Source organism: Lissotriton vulgaris, chromosome 1_2, assembly GCF_964263255.1.
Source record: "Lissotriton vulgaris chromosome 1_2, aLisVul1.2, whole genome shotgun sequence".
Lineage (NCBI taxonomy): Eukaryota > Metazoa > Chordata > Amphibia > Caudata > Salamandridae > Lissotriton > Lissotriton vulgaris.
This window is the reverse complement of record NC_141686.1, coordinates 76589212-76607912: the sequence shown is the minus strand read 5'-3', so window position 1 is coordinate 76607912 and position 18701 is coordinate 76589212. Positions and strand designations below refer to the sequence as shown.

General features: G+C 47.4%; 1 protein-coding gene across 3 annotated transcripts in view; it reads left to right on the top strand.

The window, feature by feature from the left end:
- KDM5A (lysine demethylase 5A) overlaps positions 1 to 18701 on the top strand; it is a 937903-nt gene that overhangs the window by 215359 nt on the left and 703843 nt on the right. The gene's annotated exons all lie outside the window — the stretch shown is intronic.

Here is an 18701-nt window from a genome sequence, read left to right as displayed (position 1 = left end):
CTGCGCGTCGGAAGGTGGCGTCGGTCAGCTCCGTATCCGTCATTGGCGTAGTGGTCGCCGGGATGACGTTGCGACAGCTACTTAGATGCCGCCCTCCCGCGCTGATGTCAGTTATTTTTTTTCCGCGCCAACCAGCGCAGATCCGGAAAGAGCGGAACCTCCAGTCACTTTTTGACAGACTTTTTTCTCGACTTTTGTCGACATCTTTTTTGAGTCTTCGACTCCTGGTGCACGAGGGATGACCGGTTTGAATTAATGCGGTATCTGTCTTTGGATGTTGTCGGTGACTGATCCGCACCGTATGCGTCTCCTTTGCCTGGAGCGCAACCACGACTGACGCTCGATGGCTTCGAAGGCTTTGCGGGAGCAGTCCCAAAAGCTGCTTGAGCACCAGCAGTCGCCTCCGCGCCGTTCGAGGTCCCAGTCGGTTGAGGGCGATCGAGGGACCGGTTGCGGAGCCACCACCATTCATCCAAGTCTTCGAAGTCTTCGCACTCTGGGTCGGGTAAGTCGAAGCATAAGAAGAAGTCGAAGGAGCATTGTCACTCTTCGATGTCTCCTCATCTGTCGGCCAACCCGACGAGGGACATGGGTGATGACGACTGCCTTCGCACAAGCCCTACCAGCCTGTCTCCAGCTTCTGCAAAACTGCTACCTGAAACGCTAGGGGGACTGCTCCATTCGAGAAAGACTCCAATCTCCTGTGGATAGTGGACCATTCCCGGAGAAATCGACTCTTGGAGCTCAGGACCCACCTGCCCAGTGAAATCTCCCCAGTGATCCTGACCTTGAGTCCAGCGTTAGTTGACCATTCCTGACCTGCACGATGATGCCTGCAGACTGAATTTGAGCTGCACAATTCATACTTTTGCATTGATCGCCGTCTGGTGTTGGGCTCGGATGATTGCAGTTTGTTTTTGTCTTGGAAGAAGTCTTTGTAGTCACAAGACTGTGACTCCTTCCGTGGATGATAGTGCGCATGAAATAATAATAATAATAAAACCATTTTTAAAGCGCCTGGCTACACAGAACAGTGTGTCCCCGCGCTAAATTGCCCGAGGAACGAGCAAGAGTGAGCCAAAAAGGTGCAGAGGGATGACGATGGATTATTCCGGGGGAAAAAGGAATGTTTTAAGTTTTCCCCGGAACCTAGTTTCCGAGGGTTCCATCCTAAGATCGAGCGGGAGTTCGTTCCAGCATTTGGAGGCCAGGTATCTGAACGAACACCCACCCATCCTGGCTCTGGTGACTTTGGGGAGTTTAAACATCATCGTTCCGAATGATCTCAGGTTCCTGATGGGGCGATGTATGGTGAAAAGATTTTTCAAGTAGTTCGGACCTTTGCCATGGGCAATGCGATGCACAAAGCAAAGGGACTTGAATTTAATTCGCTCCTTAATAGGGAGCCAGTGGAGTTTAGCCAGAGCGGTTTTCCAAGATGCTCTGCGAGGGAGTCTGAGCACAAGGCGAGCGGCGGCATTTTGAGCACACTGGAGTTGGTGAAGGCCTTTTTTGCTCAAACCCAGAAGCAGAGCATTCCCATAATCAAGGTGGGCGGTCACCAAAGTGTGGACAATGGTCTTTCTGGATTCAATGGGAGGATGTCTAAGACCTTGCGGGGAACTTTCAGTGTGCTGAAGCACCTGGCTGTCACTTTGCTGACCTGAGACTTATAGGAGAGATCGGAGTCAAGTATAATGCCTAGATTGCGCACTGAGTCCACAGGACGAGGTGGCATACCTAGTTCCGCAGGCCACCACAAGTGTGACCATGCTGAAGCGGATTTCCCTACCACCAGCAGCTCGGTTTTGTCGCCATTTAGGTGCAGGCAATTGCTGTTCATCCATGCTGCCACTGATGATAGACAGTTGGAGAAGTTAGTGGCATCTTCTCTGTGGTCAGGCGTGAGCTTGAACATCAGTTGGGTGTCATCAGCATAGCTGACAATGCCCACCCCAAATGCTTCAACTATGCGAGCCAGGGGTTCCATATAGATATTAAATAAAGTAAGGCTCAGACTCGAGCCCTGTGGAACCCCATGGCTTGCTTTCCTAAGAGAGGATTTGAAAGGGGGGCACTGGAAGCTCATGTCAGCCAAAAAGGACTTAATCCAGGCTAATGCCGTCCCTCCACACCCATATCAGACAGCCGAGACAGCAGCGTTGAGTGCAGCACGGTGTCAAAGGCTGCACTAAGATCTAATAGGACCAACACTGCTGTCTCCCCTACATCCACTATTTGCCTAAGGCACTCAGTGGAAAAGAGTAAGGCTGACTCCGTGGAGTAGCCAGCTCTGAAACCCGATTGTGTGGGGTGCAGGAGAGATTGTTCCTCCAGATATCTCATGAGCTGTCTATTCACCACCTTTTCCACTATCTTTGCACAGAAGGGAAGAAGGGAAATGGGGCGAAGATTTTGGAATTGGGAAATGTGGATGTTGGATTTCTTTTTGAGGGGAATGACCTGGGCCGTTTTCCAAGCATCCAGTACTAGACATTCTTGGAAGGAAAGAGATACAATGAGACTGATCTGGTCGATTATCATATTCTCCATAACTCCTTTATAGCGAGTCGGCGGGCATACATCGCAATGCGAGCCAGATTGAATGCTGTTGACTATACTTAATAATTCCTGTCTCTCAGGTGTAATAAAGCATGTGAGACGAGAATTCCCCGTGTGGGTGATTTCGGTTTCTGTAAGTTTGCTCGAGTGGTTCTCGTCCTTTGTGAAGGTGGCATGGATTTTATCGATCTTGCCTACAAAAAAATCGGCAATAGAGTCACACAGTTCTTTGGAGTATGTGTCTTGGGCATCAAGTCTGGTCGGGACCGTAAGTTCTCTATAGATGGTGAAGAGTTCTCTGGTGTGGTTATCCGCTAGATCGATTCTGCTCTTAAGGTGGCAGCTTTTTTCTGATCTCACTAATTTCTGGTATTCAGTTTAAGTTTTTCCGAGAACCAGGGGGCGGTTTTAGATTGCCTAGCAGGGGGCTTGGATGTCCAGGGAGCTATCACATCCAGAGCAGTAGTCACCCATTTTTCGTAGCTGTTCCAAGCCTCCTGAAGAGAGCTACTTTGGGGAGGGGGATTTTCTAGTAGGGCGCATTGAAATGCTTCTTGATTAAAGTTTTTCCATTTTCTCCGCTTCACAGGGAGGGGATTGGTAACTCTATTATCTGAAGGCGTTTTATCAATAGAAAACGGGATGATATAGTGATCTGACCAGATTATTCTGATTATTCTGACTGGAGAGGAGACTTTAATGCCCTAAAGTTGATGCGAAGGGGCAGTGGATTGTAAATTAAGCCCTAAAGATGTCAGTGCTGTAGCCACATCCTGAGCCTCCCCACATTCACTATCATCCAAGTGGAGATTTAAATCGCCTAAAATGATACATTTTTTGTAACGGAGAGCAGGCTGAGTAATAAAATCTAAAAGCTGGTTACCAAACTGTCCAGCACTTCCAGGCGGGCGGTACACCAGCAGACCATTAATAATGTTTCTAGGTCCCATTTTAATAGTGAATACGCCACTTTCGCTATTGGGTATCGTGGCTTTCACAGATACCGCATGACGGGGGTAATAAGTCAGCATGAAATGAGTGGTAGCAGCTGTTTACCACACTAGGGCGTAGAGATAATAGCTCTTGTTTAGTGTATTGTGAACGATACCTGTCCGGTCCAAACATGTCAAGTGGCGTAGAAGGACAAGGGGGACCTGCCCCGCGCCCCAGTCTGTCGCAGATGGGTGCAGACGGGCTGGGCTCTGCCTTGACTCCGGCGCGAATGCGGCGCGCCCGCTGAACGCGTACGCTGCGCGGAGCCATGGCCGTCTGTTTTTATAGTGGCGACTCTCGCTCCAATGGGAGGGAAGCCCTACCCAAAATGGCCGCCGCTGCGACTCAGCCCGTGCCCCAGCTAGAACGGCCCTGAAATCGACCGGACTCTCTGGGGCAAGGCAGCACTAAATTCAGTAAGTGCAAATAATTTGCTTTTAAAATAGGAAATGAAATGGATGCCTTCACCCTAAAATCGGTGGAGACAAACAAGCGGCGCACTAATTCCGCGCGCTGGTGCAGGGGGGGATAGGACACAAAGGCAAGTGTATACAAAGAGTTTTTAAAACGGATAAAAGAAATGAAACGAGTGACCGCCCGGCTCAAGCCTCAAGCGTCAATTGCAGTATTCTCGCGAGTAGGAAAGCTTCACTGTTTTTATAGTGGCTACTCTCGCCCCAATGGGAGGGAAGCCCTACCCAAAATGGCCGCCGCTGCGACTCAGCCCGTGCCCCAGCTAGAACGGCCCTGAAATCGACCATCTCTCTGGGGGAAGGCAGCACTAAATTTAGTAAGTGCAAATAATTTGCTATTAAAATAGGAAATTAAATGGATGCCTTCACCCTAAAATCGGTGGAGACAAACAAGCGTCGCGCTAATTCCGCGCGCTGGTGCAGGGGGGGATAGGACACAAAGGCAAGTGCATACAAAGAGTTTTTAAAACAGATAAAAGAAATGAAACTAGTGACCGCCCGGCTCAAGCCTTAAGCGTCATGGGCATCAACTCCATCCTTAGATTGTTTTCGAATCTAACTTCGGCGCTCCGGTTCGGTACCGTGTTTCCAAACCTTTTCGACAGGCTAACCATCACAACTCGACAGTATTGTTTTCGTTTGCGAGCTTTTCGACGCGCTAACTCAAAAATACTCTATTCCGGTCGTCGACACGGGCCGCTGGGCCTATCGACGCCATTCGGGCCTACAGCTAATGGAATGGACTTCTTTTAAAAAATGCTCCCAATGTGGAGCTAAATTTCCACACAGCGATCACCACAAGGTCTGCAATCTTTGTATCTCGCCAGAACACGAAAAAAAATATTGCCAAGCCAAAGCCTCCTTTCGATCCAAAAAGACTATCCGTGATCGCCGGGCTCGACAACACGTTATGGCGCAACACGTTATGGCGTAACAGGCTGCACTGGTGCCAGAAGACATCTTCGATGAAGGCCCCGACGTTCCAGTGACAGAGAGTTCGGAGGAGATCGACATTGTATCCGAAGCTGATGACTACGACTCAGATGACCAGATCACTCCAGGTCAACGAGTGAGTACAACTGCCCCTGAGAAAATGAAGGCTCCGGTCAAAACTTCGCCTGAAGGCCTTTGTCGCAACCGAAAGATAACTTCAGAAGCCCCGCCTCCGAAGACAAAGGAAAAGCCTTCTGGCAGCTCGGACCGAGCAAGCCGCATATCTGTGCCCAAAAAAACACAGTTGAGACTGAAATCGGGAATACATCCTAATCCCATTACCTCCCAAAAAGGCCTTGGCATCGAGCTCTTCGGCACCGAAAGACCAAAAGGCCTCTGATCAAAAAAAAAAAAAAAAAACCTTCAGATCCGAAAAAGATTACCGACTCGACATAGAAGCAGAAGGAGCAAAAAAATCCCTTGTAAGGCTCCAGAGTAGAAATCAAAACCATATTCGGAACTGAAAAAATTGGCAGTGAAAGGAGACACCAACCAGGATGAACTGTTTCAACCAGATCCTATCGATCCAAAACAAAAGACATTTCATGTGGACCCTTAAACAGGTCATTTTGTCAGTCTCCCAACAAAGAAGAGGAAATTAGGCACCTCACTCTCTCCTGAGGTGCCTGTGAAGAAAAGAGACATTGCAACTTCACCCCTATAACCCTCTTCTCTTGTTCTTCCTACTAAGCCTTGGTCTCCTGCAAAGTCTTCCATACGCTGTCCTAGACTCTCTCCACACTCAGCACCACCACAGGATGATGATGATGATGATGACCTAGGGGACGGGGTTGGACATAATGACCCTTTAGATGACCCTGATGATCACACTGCTACACCATAGGACACATGGGCAGATTACAATGATCCTGCAGATCCTCCAGACTTTCCTGATCCAGAGGCATACCCAACACTACCATCTCCCCCAGATGACAACACAGGGTTTAAACAGCTTATTGATCGGGCTGCCCAATATCATGGCATACAAATGCATTCAGACCCCATGGAGGAAGACTCATTGGTATACACTTTTGCCCAGTCACAAAGGACAATCCAAATATTGCCCATGCTCAAAGGTGTCATTAAACACGCACCAGACATCTTCAAAGACCCTGTCGGGGCCGGAATTCTCAATCCTCTCATTGATAAAAAATATAAACCCGCCCTTAATGATCCCACGTACATTAAAGGACAACTCCCTCTAGATTCTTTGGTAGTGTCCAATGCAAGGAAACGTGCCAATTCTCAAACCTCCGGTGATGCTCCACCTCCAGACGAGTCTAAACTACTAGACGCTTCAGGCAATCGAGTTGCCTCCCAAGCAGCTAATCACTGGAGGATAGCTAATGCACAAGCACTGCTTGCCAGGTATGATAGGGCTCACTATGATGAGCCTGAGGACCTAATTCAGCATTTACCTGACCAATACAAGGCCAAAGCCCATGATCTGGACCAGGAGGGCAAGTTAATTACAAATGCATCCATTAAATGTGCCCTCGATGCAGCAGACACCGCATCTAGATCTGTTGTCACCAGTGTCTTACTACGGAGACATGCATGATTGCGCATTTCTAGTTTTAGTATTAAATCTCTTTATTAACAGATTATAGCACATACATAAGTGATGCATAATCATCTTGCTCTGAACCCACATTACAGTACATGTTATAAAGGTAAGGTAAGGTAAGCAAACAAGCAAAGCTCTGACTTACTATAGGATGAGTTCCAGTGATGTATAGCACATACAAAAGTGATGCATAAGCATCTTGCTCTGAACCCACATTACAGTACATGTTATAAAGTTAAGGTAAGCAAACAAGCAAAGCTCTATCTTACTATAGGATGAGTTCCAGTTATGTATACATAGCAAAAGGTCGACGTTGAGCAGGGAAATAGTGCGATAAGACCCACATTGGGAACGATCCTTCCCCGGCTTGGGTATGACCGTGATGGTGGCATCCAAAAGATCCATAGGAATTGCACCAGGCTCTGAAAAAGAGTTAATAAGGACCGTCAGTAAGGGGGCCACCTGCACACAGAAGGTTTTATAGAAGCTTGCTGGGAAGCCATTGGGCCCCGGCGCCTTCATAAGCTTAAGGCGGGAGATAGCGGCGATGACCTCCTCCGGCCTAATATCCCGGTCTTAAAAGATCCGCCTGCTCTTTTGTAAGAGCGGGAAGGGGAATGCAGGTGAGAAACGCCTACCCCGCTGATGCCTCGGTATTAGACCCCTTATAAAGAGTGACATAAAAATCACTAAAGGCAGCGGCAATGGCAGAATCGTCCGTGACGCACCCACCCCCTTGCGGAACAATCTCTTGCACGGTTTGACGTTGTCGCGCTTCGCGCAATTTATGACCCAGCAAGCGAATTTCTTTGTATTTCAGAACAGGTTCTATATTCAAAGTAAAGGAGTGGCAATGGGCGCTGCCTTCGTCCCAGACTTGGCGATTCTATACATGTCAGAATATGAACAGCAGTGCATCCTATCAAGACACAACCCATACCATAATAAGATTTCTATATGGTATAGGTATATAGATGACATCCTCACGATATGGACAGGTGAGGAACACGACCTGAATGCCTTCACAGAGTGGTTGAACACAGTCTGAAGATATCAAATTCACAATGCATATGAATAAGGAATCTATTGATTTTTTGGACATCAGCATGAAGGAAAGGGACGGAAAACTATATACCACACTCTACAGAAAACCAGCTGAAAGGAGCACTCTTTTGAGATATACGAGCAATCACACCAGAGGACTCCGGGACAACCTGCCCTTCGGACAATTTCTCCATATCCGGAGAAATTGTTCTATGAAGGAGGACTATTTCAAAGAATCTGATGATTTAATTTCCCGCTTGACGGATAGGGGCTACCCCAAGCGACTTGTGACAAGATCTAGAAAAAGAGCCTGGTACCAGGACAGATCGACCCTAATGATGCCTAAAGAACGGACGCCATCTCAGGAACGGATGATATGCGTGACGACACATTGCACCAAAAGCAATGAAATAAAAAAAATAGTTAACAAACATTGGGGCTTGGTCGCCGATGTCATAGACACCCCTGAACCACCAATGCATGCCTTCAAAAAGGCGAAAAGCATAAGGGACCATGTGGTCCGTTCTTTGTTGGACACACCACAAGCACCGACCATCCAAGGACTCTGGAACCTTCCGGAGGTGGTAGGCCACTTCAGATGTACCACGTGCAAAGCATGTCCCACATGCTGGGAGACAAAGAAACTGACACATAATAACCTCACTGTAGACCTCAGGTCTTTCACAAATTGCAATACCAGTGGAGTTATTTACGCCACTCTGTCCATGTGAGCTGATGTATATCGGACAAACTAAACAAAAAATAAAGAACCGGATCTTCCAACATTGCAGCAGGGTCTGATGTCAAACCGCAGGGGCACCATTAGTAGAACATTATATGGATAAGAAACACACCCCAGACTCTATGAGATGGGTAATACTCGAAAAGATTACATTTGGCCCCCGAGGAGGCAACCTGAACTCTATCCTAAATACCAGGGAGTGCAAATGGATGCATGCATTCAATACCATAACTAGAGGACTTAATGAACTTGATGCTAATTTCGCACAAATGGCGGGAGTAGATCCTGAATAGGCACACTGCCGTATGATTATACATGACACACCTCACAGGTGCCTTTGCACTGTAGGGACATGTAGAAACTAGCACAACTCTGCCAATACCTACCTATGTGCGCGTATAACACATTATTTGTTTGTATAACACATGTGTAGTAACCTTATTAGCATTCTAAATGGGACTATCCCTAGCGTGATGTCGCATAGGCTTGATTCATGAAATTACCCTTCAATGTCCCATTCGATTTCATTATAAAAGCAAAAGGTTTAACTAAGGCGTTACCTAGAATATGTGAGGACCATCTGCCATTCACAAAGCCTGGTACCCATGATATGTGAACGTATTGTTATAATTTTTGGAATGTACAATGTTATATAAATATAAAACATGCAAGGGCCCTCTGCCCACATTTTGACGAGAAACTTTTACATAAGACAATGTTATAAATTTGGAACGAATGTAAATGCCACATAATGCCTTATCCAGATATCGATATTGATGAGCTAATCTGTACCAACACATGACGGAGTACTTTGATCACCAACAGATCAGGACACTAGCAAATATCCCTTAATCTCAAGAGGTATCTTTTTAGACGCCCCCTTGTCCGTGCGTCATCCTCTGACACAGTGCAATGTGATCCAGGCAGGTGATTGGTCCTGCCGTGCCTAGCATCCAGCGGCGGCACCGCGAGTCACTCCAGATACATCCAGGGAGTGCCGCGTACTGACGGTAGAGAAAACGCCGATCAGGTAGGATACTGTTCGCGAGCCTAGCCACCCGTTTCAAACCCCTTTTTAAACTCCTTTTCCAAATTGGCAGCAATACAAACCTCACGGTCGCACAGATTTCCCTCGTTGTTGTAATATCGCCTGACTCATGCGATTCCGACTGCGGGGAATACAATGAGTTTCCAATAGTGGGCCCTACCGTAGTGGACATGGCTAGATGCATAGTAACTTTCTGTAACGCCAAAAAACTATGTTAGCCTTCTATACAGCGGACCCTTACCTTTACCTTTATTATAAGCTGTATATATGCACAGCCATCACGAATTTATTGGCCATGATTTTATCCCCACCTGGCCCCCATTGAGCCCCCACGACAGAAACAGTCTGTTTTTTGTAACATACTGTACCCTTTGGTACCACACCAGCCCTTATTATGCATATTATCTTTTGATTCTTTAGAATGGTGCCAGGTGCACTGAATCCAGAAATTGTGACCTACTGACTATATAAACCGTGACAAGAAATTGTATGCCCAACCACAGGATCATTGCCCAAGTAAATCTCCCGTTCCCTCGACCATTTACTGTTACATGGCCTTTGTGCCATTGCCTTCCATTGAGACTTTCCCTCTTTCTTTCCAGAATTTTGTGGAGCCCACGCAGGCCCACGTAGTGACGGTTCAGACGCCGACCGTTGCATTAATGTAGGTATTCCCTACTCTCAGCTCATACACTGAATACAGCTCACCACAAGCATTTAATACTAGACTTTATATTTTAGGTTCTCTTCTTTGTCCTGATGAAGACCCCAACATGAGGCAAGAATAACCCTTAAAACATACATGGGGGTCAAAACGTAAACTACACCAACCTAGCACACCATAGGACCCAACAAAATGGATTTATCTAAACCTATGTGCGATGTGATTTGGAACATTTGTACTAGCTTGATTGTAAAGGCTTACTATTAATGTCACACCACCTTTACCCAGTCCCTCACAAACCTTACCACATCCCTTCCCTTCCTCACTGAGAGCACTATTGATGTAATGATTTGAAAATTACATTTAAAAACCTTGAAGACCGACAAATTATGTCTGTGATGAAGAACTTACAAACGTACACTATTACAAAAATAAATGCAATTAGACTTTGAATACTACAAGCTTTATTGTTCACTTTGTTTAGTAATGATTATTGACACATATATGTGGTGAACGTCTGTATGGAGTAATACAGAATACTTGTGGAATAATTGTGTAAACTCGGACCACTCTCTTTGTACTTACTTATTGACCCAGGTCCACGAGTTTTCAGGGCTAACCCCGTTAAAACTCAATACAGCAAGCTACCACAGCGGTCCCCACCGGTGTAAAAGGCATGTTTCAGCCGGAGGGCTGCAAATTCCGCCTGGTCATGATCCAATGCTGCCAGCTGCTGTCGCACCGCTTTCAATTGCCTAGTTGCCCCCGTTCGTTGGTGCATTTGCTCCACTTCCCGCATCTGTTGCGTTAGCTCCTCCCTCTTGCACGCACGCTCGACATTATGCGCTGCAGATATAGCAATAAACTCTCCCCGCAGTACCGCCTTCAATGCAGCCCATTGTGTCGCCAGCGCAGTATCACCGTTACTATTGTGTGTGAGATAATCAGCCATAACCCTCTGAAGTCGCGCAACCACCTCCTTGCGGTGTAACAGCGTTTCCTGCAGTCGCCAGTGTCGTGTCATGCGTGGAACAGGCGGAAAGGAAAACACCCCGGTCATTGGGGCATGATCCGAAAGAGAACCGATCCCTATTTCTTCTGTAGTCGCAAGTGCCTGGAGAGAGGAGGAGGCAAGCAGATAATCTAAGCGGGCATTATTTTTGAGTGCATTTGAGTAGTAGGTGTATTCCCTGCTCCTGTGGTGAAAACTGCGCCACAAATCCACCAGACCCACCTCCTGTAAATGCGTTAGCCCCTCCGTGGTGAGAGCGCCAGATTGGGAAGCCCGCTGACATGACCTGTCCAATGCGTTATTGTTGGAAAATGAGGCAGCATTTGTAAGGCCTGCACAAATAACATGGCTACATTTGTCCTTCACTGGGAACCAAACACCCAATTGTAGCACCTGACTCTCAGAGGTTAGCGTTGCAGAGCAGTCTGAGGCTTACTCAAGGGGGTGGTGTGGGCTAGTTATCGCATTTGCAGGTGCGCAAAAATAACACTCAATAATTGATTGTCCAGTCTGTACTTTGCTTTATAAAAGTAAGAGTACATTTATTAAACACACGCACTACTCAATACTATGCAACAATTTACAAATATACATAAGCTGTTGGAATTACTTTGGAACATTGCATAACATCTCCACCCCTCCTGCAGAGGGGGTGGGGTCTAGTACCACCACTCCCATGTATGCACATCATCTTGTCCCCAATGCAATTAGTTGAACATAACCTGGAGCGAGGGCTCTGTGCACTGTCACCATCCCAGCGGTGACCCACCCCATTACCTCAACAAGGATTAAACAGGGATACACCTGCCTTGGTGACACATGACCCTGACCAAGCATCTCTTACTGACCCTAATGTATACACCTCTACATCTTACTAGCTAACAGTCTGGGGTCTTCACCTAAGAGCAGCAGCAAGACTACATGTTTACGCACACTTTAGAATGACAGTACTCAGCACATTTGGATATCATTAAAAAGGCATTTCAATTACAGCCCCTAAAGGCATCACAGATGATCACAGGATTAAGTTGTAAATACCGTCAGACACCCTAGCAGGTGTGTCTAGCCACTTAAATCCACTTTGCTTGCGACATCACTTTACACCAGTACTTCACACTGAACAAGCCTGACTATTAAAGCAAGCAAGTGCCAAATAGGGCAGAGTTATGTGGTGTACCTGGGCCACCTGGTAGGTAGGGGCCATGTACAGCCTCTCCAAGCTAAAATCCAAACTATTTTGGATTGGACAGCTCCTGTTACCCAGACTCAGGTCGGGGCATTCCTTGGACTGACCGGGTACTATAGAAGGTTTGTTCAAAATTATTGGACCAATATGGGGCCCCTAACAGAACAGACTTCTAAAAAGAGGCCCAAAAAGGTGATTTGGACCCCAGAGTGTCAGAAGGCTTTTGACACTCTGAAAGCTGCTATGTGTTCAGCACCAGTGTTACTGGCCCCTGACTACACAAAATAATTTGTAGTTCAGACTGATGCTTCAGAGCAAGGAATTGGGGCAGTCTTATCACAGCTGAACGAAGGGGGCATTGATCAGCCAGTTGCCTTTATTAGCAGGAGGCTTCTTTCCAGAGAGCAGAGGTGGAGTGCCATGAGAGAGAGGCTTTTGCTGTGATGTGGTCACTGAAAAAGTTGAGACCATATTTGTTTGGGACTCACTTTCACGTTCAAACTGACCACAGGCCTCTCAGGTGGCTCATGCAGATGAGAGGGGAGAATCCCAAGCTGTTAAGGTGGTCCATTTCCCTACAGGGAATGGACTTTACAGTGGAACACAGACCTGGGGTTGCCCATGCCAATGCAGATGGACTTTCCAGGTTTTTCCACTTAGCCGATGAGGACTACCAGGGTGTAGGTTAGTAACCCATCAAATTACGTTTGGGGGGGGGGGGGGCTATGTTGCAAAGTCATCCTGTGCCCTGGGCACCCCCCAACTTTTTGCTGACTGGAACTGGTGGTAACTGACTCTGGGCTCTTTTTAACCAGGCCCAGGACCAGGGCCAGTGCCAAGCTAAAAGGAACACATTAGAATACAGTTAAGACATCCAACATATACTAGGGTACACTATGGTATGATGGGGTACCCCTGTAATTGGCATGACCTTCCCCATAAGCCCCTAGAATGTAATAGGGCAGGGGATTGAAACTACCTAGAAGTCTCCAGTATCCTGGGGCATGGCAGTTTAGAGGCCAGCAGAATTTCTGCACTAGCATTTGTGCAGTGCTGAAGCCTGAGGTCAGTTTAAAAGCATCCCTGGTGGCCAGGACAGCTTTTAAACCTTAAATTGTGCCCAAACTCGACTTTGGGGGTAGGGGCCCTAAAAAATGAAAAACCTACCATGTTTTTGCATATTAGGGACCCCCAGGGAAACCCCTAGGTATCCCAGGGGTGGGGAGTCAGTTATCTATAAGGAGCGCCCTTATAAAATGAGTTTTAATATGCCTGGGTACAGTGAAATTTTACATTTCACTCCCCACATTGTATTAAAGAGCTGCTCAAATTCGACTTTGATGCTAGAAGAATTGGGTAACGATGATCTGCAATATTTCTGCAGATCTAGAACCCCTGAAGTCTCCCCTAGTTGCACAGGGGGTGGGGGTCCTGTAGAAATTAGGGAAATACTTATTAAATATGGTTTTATAAGCCCTGGTTCTTGAAAAGTGGCCCAGGTAATTTTCCCCATTGCAAACCCCACGGCCCATAGGTTAACATGGTAGAAAGTGATTGATTAATAAATATTGATAGGAGAGGACTAGACGGACCATTCAAAGTCTTCCCAGAATGGTAGTAGTAAATCCACCAATATTATATTGTTGAATTTCTCCTAAAGTGTAAATACAATAAGTTATGAGACGTTGTTGTTTGTAAGTCCAAATTCAGCCTTTCAGTGGTCTGCCCTGATTTGTCAGAGTTAAGTGGATTAGGCTGGTTGCTGGGAGGGCAGTGTGCTGTTCTATAGGATTGCCAGGCCAGGATGTGGCTTTGAAAACTATGCTCTTCAAAGGCAGAGGGGAGGCCTGGGTTTCAGTTCACTAAGACAGTCTTGACCCAGAGTCAGGGCTAGGCTTAAGGAAGGTATGTGCAGATGGTAGGGGGAAGAGTCCATGGAAATAAGATATCCCAGGAGGTGTGTTTAGCCAGGTCTTACCTCCTTGCTGGAAAATCAGCCATTATGGATTTGGAAGAATGATGTACTCTAAGACAAACTAATGCCACACTCCACAGGATGTGGTCATAACTACGAGGAGTTGCCCTGCTCTCATTGGTCAGCAGTGACCTGGTGCTCGACCCAGAGAATTTTGAATAAGTATCTGCGAGGGGCAGAGCCCGCCAGATCTGCTGCTTGAAACTGAATGAAGAAAGAAGTGCCCTGCTTATGATTTTGCTGTGCAAGGAACTCTAAGGCCTGACCTCTGGAGACTGCACCAAGTGAAACTGCAGCCCTGTGGATTACCTTGCTGCCAAAGGACTCAAGAGTGGAACTCCCTGCAAGCTACAGGTTAACAGAGCTCACCTGGACAGCCCCACAAAGAATTCAAAGCCTGGAGTACCAGTGGATTTGTAAGGGTTTTGTTCAAGTGGATTGCGGAATTGAAGTTTCACACTTCCAAGGACCCTCTTGGAGATTCCAGAACCTTGGATTATGTGTTGGATACTTTGGAACCCGCAAGCAGAACGCCAGGAAGGTGTTCTAACTGGACCCGGCTTGCTGAAGAAGGCGGACCACTACAGTGGTTAGAATTCTTCAGAACAATTTATAAAGGTGTGTCCCTGACAGAGAAAACGAAATGACTTAAAGGGGCGCTGTTGGTTTCTAAGCACTAGAAAGTGACTAATATTTAAAAATTCATATCTCTGGTTCCCTACAGTGGATTATTTTCGTTTTGGTGTCATTTAAAAGATAAAAAGATTACCTATTTTTATTAATTGGTGTTGTGTCTTAATTATTTACTGAAATGGTGTTATTAAATGCTCTACATACCTTTCTTTGAGGTTAAGCCTGTCTGCTCGCAGCCACGTTACCAAGGGTTGAGCAAAGGAATACTTTTCTAAGACTTATGCTGAGTCCTATCATGTGTTAGTGGCCTTATTGCCAGTGGCAGACCTACATTTGCCCCTACCAATAACCCACTTTCCAACAGAGGGACAGAGGTAGAGGGAGGTTAAGGGAGAGGGAGGTAGAGGGAGGGACAGAGAGGTAGAGGGAGGTAGATGGATAGGGAGGGACAGAGCGGGAGAGGTAGGTAGAGACAGAGAGGGAGGGAGAGGAAGGTAGAGGGAGGGAAAGGGAGGGACAGAGCGGGAGAGGTAGGTTGAGACCGAGAGGGAGAGGAGAGGTAGAGGGAAGTGGAAGGAGAGAGAGGGAGAGGAGGGAAAGGGAGGTAAAGGAGGGAAAGGGGTAGGGAAGAAGGGGGGAGAGGAAAGTAGAGGTAGAGGGAGGTAGAGGTAGAGGGAGGGCGAGGGAAGGATAGAGCGGTAGATGGAGAGGGAGGTAGAGGGAGGGACAGAGCGGGAGAGGTAGGTAGAGACAGAGAGGGAGAGGGAGGGAGAGTTAGAGGGTTGTGGAAGGAGAGGGAGGGAGAGGGAGGGAGAGGAGGGAAAGGGAGAGGGAGGGACAGAGTGGGAGAAGTAGGTAGAGACAGAGAGGGAGAAAGATGGAGAGGGTTGGAAAGGGAGGGACAGAGAGCTAGAGGGAGGGAGCGATAGAGGGGGTAGAGAGAGGTAGAGGGAGGGCGAGGGAAGGACAGAGCGGTTGAGGGAGATTGAGGTAGAGAGAGAGGGGGTAGATGGAGAGGGAGGTAGAGAGACAGGGAGGGAGGCAGAGGTAGAGGGAGGTAGAGAGGGAGAGGGAGGGCCAGAGTGATGGAGGGACAGAGAGGGAGGGACAGAGAGGGAAAGGAGGGACCGAGAGGTAGAGGGAGGTAGAGGGAGGGAGAGGGAGCTCGAGGGTGAGGGAGCTAGAGAGAGAGGGAGGGACATAGAGGTGGCTGGAGAGGTAGAGGGAGAGGGAGGGAGAGGAGGGAAAGGGGGAGGGAAGTAGAGGGAGGGAGAGGAAGGTAGAGGGAGGGTGAGGGAGGGAGAGGGAAGGACAGAGCGGTAGAGGGAGAGGGAGGTAGAGAGAGGAGAGCGGTAGAGGGAGAGAGAGGAGAGCGGTAGAGGGAGAGAGAGGTAGAGGGAGGGAGAAGGAGATAGAGGGAGAGAGAGGTAGACTATTTGCTACTCTTGTGGACAATGTGCACCTTTAATTTTAAACGTTTGTGTGTTTTTGGAGCGAAGTTGAATGTTTTCAGATACGAAACGATGACCACCCATTTCTTTTCTACCCCCCTCAATTTCCAGTCCCTCACAATCAAATTAAATCCAATGGCAATATAAGAGATGCCAGTGTCTTAAGTTATTGCTGTGTGCTTGATAGACTGTCTCTCCAATATCTTGCCACTTTTCTTTTTACATAAATGTCTTGCAGCGTTTTAAATAAACGTTCTTCCAAAGCTATTGCAGCATTTTTAAGTAAAGTTGCTTGCACTTGCCTCTCCCCCTTCTTTCTTTCCTCTATCTTCGTAGCTCCTTTCTCTCTTTCTCCTTTCATTCTACTAGTTCACCCATTACCGACCTCACCTCGCTCCTCTCAATCTTATTCTCTTTCACCTATTCCTGAATGAAGAGGCTCAGAGGTCAGAGCAGGGCAGAGGCCCGGGGCCGCTCGTGCACACTGCTATTTAAATATAATGAGAGTGAGGGAGAGGCTCGGGTGAGCCTCTCTCCTGACCCTCTGGGCCCAGGCGTGCGTGCTCAGTGCACCACTTAATGTATTAAAAACTAACCAATGTGGAGGACAAACTGGTCTGAAAGTTTGTGAACGGCATAAAGATAGCCCTCCTCAAAAAGGTCTGACCCTGGGCCAGTGTTCTGCGGTGGAAATTGTGCCACTGTGTCAGGTGTCCTTGGGTGAGATGCTGAGAAGAGGTAAGGCTGAGGAGAGGAGAGTAGGGGTATAGGGGAGAGCCCCGTTAGTAAGTTACATGGTTCAGGTATAGGACCATAGGGCCATTTGAAGTAGATGGAGGAAGGTATTCTGGCAGCAGGCACTTGCAATTTAGAGCCCGTTTAGCTCATCAGAGTAATGTGATCCTCCATCTCCCTGCCCCCCATGTATGTCATCACGAGGGTGAGTATGGCTAGCCACCAGCTTAGCCACTGTAGCGGACAGAGATGAAGCAGAGCTCGTAGTCTAAGGCTCCTAATCCTCCCACCTCCACTGGGTGGTTCAATTTGCCAAGGATCACTCTGTCTGCAGCATCCAGAGTGCCATTTGAATTCCCCTAAAAGTGTGCCCAACCCATGAAAGAATTTGCGGGGGAGATAAAAAATAGATTTGCGAAGTATTATAAGAGTCACTGTAATATTATCATCTTGGAGAGGGCAATGCGCCCTAAATGTGCCAGCGGGAGGGTCTTCCAGAGCACCACCTGGGAGGTGAGGGCTGATACTGATTGTGTCAGATTACCGTCTAGGTCCTGATCTAGGTATTGCTCCTGATTTCCTGGCCCTTTACAAAATAGATTTGAAGCTTGGCCCCATGCGCGTCCCCCCCCCCCCCGACGCGGGGGCTGCGGGGGTCCGTGTTACACCCCTGGTCCTCTGTCTGTTTTGGGAGCAGACAGCAGGGAATCTGTGTGTGTCAGGAAAAGGCAGGCTGAATGTGATTGGTTGCGGATTTCGACTATGCACATTTTTAAAGCAGTGAGTCACCCAGGATCTACTGAGAATGCTTTATTGCGAAGAATGCGTCTGCCTGTGCATCTTTAGATTGTTATTTTGTGGTGTTGATGATGCCGAACATTTTCTTACTGTATGTAAGAATGGTTTTTACTTTTTCTGACCATGTGAACTGCAATCGCTTTAGATCATACTTTCAGAGATCATTTCCGTAGTTCTTAACTTAGGAAATGAGTTTCTAAAGTGTGTGGTCTATGCAAATTCCGAGAAAAAGTTGTACTTGAAACGTTCCCTCTTTGCCGTGTGTTTGATACTCTCCATTACATTTCTTACAGTGCACAGCTTCTGGTGTGCGCTGCAATTAGCACGAATACTCATACAAACCCCGCAGCTGTGCACTCTCAAAATCGTCGTTTCCCACAACGCGTAAATGGCAGTTTTTCGCGCCGCTCGCATTTTAAAAGCGATGGCGCGAACGGTGTTGTGGAAGTGCGTGCTAAATACAGCACCCTGCACTTAGGGTGACTTCTGTGCGCGCGCGCTCACCCGCGCAGCTTATTGGGAAAAGTGCTTACCAGTAACCTGAATTTCCATCCAAAGGAATCTATTGTATGGTTTTCACCAGAAAGGTTTCTAAGTGTCGATTTTCAAAAACTACAAATATTCCTTAAAAATTGCCTGTATGACTTAAACTCATTCTGTTCGAGTCATGTGGGCTGCTGAATTCATATCTGTGCATAGATCGCCGCCTAGTGTTGGGTCCGGATGATTGCACATTGTTGTCCTGGAAGAGTCTTCGAAGTATCACGAGATAGGTGGCTCCTCCCCTGGACTACAGTGCGCATGGGCATCCTCTCCATCCTCAGA